Raw genomic sequence first — 3,730 nt, 5'->3', positions numbered from 1 at the left:
CTGTCACCGCCCTTTGGTACAACACTTATGGTGTTGTTACCATAATTTTTTTTATTATTCATTTAATTAAAAAAAATCATAAATTATATTTAAATGATTTTAATTTGGTAATTTCTTTAATTGAAATAATGGTGATTATTTACATTAATGAAAAATATTTTAATTGTTGTCTTCCATAATTAAAATTATTTTAATTAAAATATCCTAAATTAAAATTATCTTGAATTTCAGTTTATTAAAATTAAATTGTTTAATTTTATCTTTTGAGTTAAATCACCCAAATTCAAATTGGGCCTTAGAAACTTTTGGGTGTTAAAACCAAAAGTTTAATTATATTAAAAGGTTGTTTAAAATAATTCAAAAATTTTATAATAAAAAATGGATATGGAAAAATTGTGGCATTAGCTCAAAAAGACTACCTCTCAAGGTTGAAGATCAAAGTGCTCTTCATCAAGCCTTAATTAGTCTAGGTTACATTTTTCATGTATATTTTTGCAAGTGTTGTAATTTTTTCTAGAAATACCAAAAAGTTACCATACCCAATTTTATTTTATTTATTATAAAATTTTGAATGTGATTAAAATGTTTAATATTTTTCTATGCATTATAACATGTCATTCATATACCCACACAATATGCAACTAGCATGCATTACATTCGTGTAGAAATATGCTATTAGGAACGTCCTATATTTTTGTTATATGTTTATATATGATAATTCATATAATAATAAATTTAGTCTTAATTAGTTAAGATGGTAAATCAAAATTAAAGTTGTTTAATTTTTTATTTTAATGAAAATATTTTATTAAAACATAAATGGTATTCTCTTAATTAAAGCAAAATTAGAATTAGAATTAAGGGCACAATTTTAAATTTTTGCTTAATTGGATTAGTAATTAATAGAATATCATTTGGTAAAAATAATTAAATTTAATTTTACAACTAAATTAAAAAATATTGATTTTGTGAAAAACACATTTTTCCAAGATAGTGAGTGTAACGATCTAAACTCCAGGGACTGTTACGGTGCGCGTTATAAACAGTGTCAAACTCGCTAATCGAGTCATTTGACCAAAATTGTGTAACTAAGTATGATTAGCGGTTTAGGGATTAAAAATTTCGGTTAAGATATAACGTTTCATTAGAACCTTTACTGTATACATTGGGATCCCAAAAATATAATTTAAAGGTCTATTACAAGAAAATATTTACAACCAGCCGATCTAAGCGGCAAAACAGGGTTTAACCCTAGTTCCTCTATCAACCCTCGGCCGTGGCGGTCGAGCAGCCGCATATGTACACATCGTCACCTAAGCTCTTCAACTCAAGGATGGTCCAGCTTTCTTTTGCCTTTACCTGCACCACATAGCACCCGTGAGCCAAAGCCCAGCAAGAAAACTTAATATGCTCATGATCAGTAATAACATGTCATCAAATCATAAGACACATGCCTAGCAAATGTAGCCTTATTCATGCAGGCAAATAAGTTCACGTAATGATGGGTATCCAGGATAAGGAATCCTGCCCTCCTGAGTGGATGACTATCAAGTCAATCCTAATCAGATAAGTGATTTAACACTGGTGGTTCCAGTAACCATGCTGGGCTTATAGCCCTAAATAGAAGAGTGACAATTGTAAAAGTCACTAAGGTGGGTTCCGTTCTCATTAGCCATGTGACGATAGGGTCACCGGGGCTTTACAAATAAGTGATCCTTTCACTAGCTTAAACAAGGTAGGTATCTGGTGAAACAGTCACCAGCATAAACCTACTGAGTGACCACATGGTCACTAACATGGGATTCTGCTCCCTTAGCCATGTGACAAAACAGTCACCTAGGCCTTTGGCCCTGGCTCTGAGTAACTAGTCCTAGACTAGTCATGTAACGACCCAAACTTCAGGGACCGTTACGGTGTGCCTTGTAAACAGTGCTAAACTCGCTAATCGAGTCATTTGGCCAAAATCGTGAACTAAGTATGATTAGAGGTTTAGGGATTAAAAACTTTGGTTAAGATGTAACGTTTCACTAGAACGTTTAATATATACACTGGGATCCCGAAAATATAATTTCAGAGTTTATTACAGAAAATATTTACAACAGGCCGTTCTAAGCGGCAAAACAGGGTTCAACCCTAGTTCCACTTTAAACCTCGACCGTGGCGGACGAGCAGCTGCATATGTACACCTCATCACCTAAGCTCTCCAACTCAAGGATGGTCTAGCTTCCTCTTGCCTTTACCTGCACCACGTAGCACCCGTGAGCCGAAGCCCAGCAAGAAAACACAATATAACATGATATAATATCAATAGATAACATGATGTAATATCAACAGATAACATGATATAATATCAACAGTAATTGTAACAGCCATTCAAGACCAACGGTCCAAAACAGGTAGGTGACAATAGCCAAAAGTCATAGAAGTGGGTACAGCTCCCTCTAGCCATGTGACGATAGGGTCACCAGGGCTTAATTGATAAGTGGTTCCTTCATAAGCTTGATCAGGATAGGTGCATGGTGATAGGACACCAACATAACCATCCTCCCGACTCTAGAGTCGTAACTAAGGACAGCGTCCCCTAGCCATGTGACAAGCAGTCACCGGGGTCATATACCTTGGCTGAAATCATCTGGTCTTAGACCAGGCAAGCGCTTATAAGTTCTTCGACTTTAGGGTCGGTCCCGCATTAATACCATAAAGCCATTCAATGCGTGTTCATCGACCTTAGGGTCAGTCCAGCATTAATGCCATAGAGCCATTCAATGCATGATTCTCGACTTTAGGGTCGGTCCCTGACTAGTCAGTGCCATAGACAAGTAAGTCATGCCACCAATTCACATGTCCAATACTCGTAAACAAGGTGTTCAGCATGCTTACTAAACATATACTAGTACAATTAGGACCATGCACAACCACAGAGGCACAAGCTCTGAACAATAACATACCCAGTATACAAAGCATGTCCTAATCACATGTTTCTCATGCATCATATGCAATATATCCAACAATCCAACATGCACCAATAACAGCCATGCATGTCACGTTTAATAGTCAACCAACATGCATCAAGAATAGCCATGCATGTCACACTTAATAATCAACCGACATGCATCAAGAATAACCATGCATGTCATACGTAATAATCAACCAACATGCATCAATAATAGCCATGCGTGTCACATATACACAGGGTGCAGTTTTCTTACCTCAAAGTCGAGCTAGAACGATTAAAAGAACGACCCTTGAGAATGATCAACTTTTAGTCCTTTAACGGTCACCTAGTCATAACCAAAAATAGGATACTATCAATAAAAATGATCAACACAAGTTCCCAAACCAATATCTAGCCTCCGGGACATCAATCCCCACTTAACCAAGTAGTAGGATCAACCCCGAGGCCTATGGTAAGCATCCCTAAGCTAAAAACACAATTTTGGTCAAATCTGCTCTGATGGGCCGCGGCTCACTAGAGCCATGCCGCGGCTCATCTCCCTGACAGAGGCATTTTTGCCTCAGAAGCCACCTTAGGCCGCGGCACACAAAAGCCAGGCCACGGCTCATTACCCAGATCAGCCAAAAATCAGCAATACACCAGCTCGACCCCCCTGCGTTTTCCCTTAGAACCAAGCCTTCAAACTAGCTCCAAACCTTCTCCAAAGACTCAATTAAACCTCTAAACATCACCCATAACTCCCCCTCATCAAAACCCAAGCTAAACATCAATTAA

The sequence above is a fragment of the Humulus lupulus genome, chromosome 6, assembly GCF_963169125.1.
Source record: "Humulus lupulus chromosome 6, drHumLupu1.1, whole genome shotgun sequence".
In the NCBI taxonomy this organism is placed as follows: domain Eukaryota; kingdom Viridiplantae; phylum Streptophyta; class Magnoliopsida; order Rosales; family Cannabaceae; genus Humulus; species Humulus lupulus.
This window is presented reverse-complemented; position numbering follows the sequence as displayed.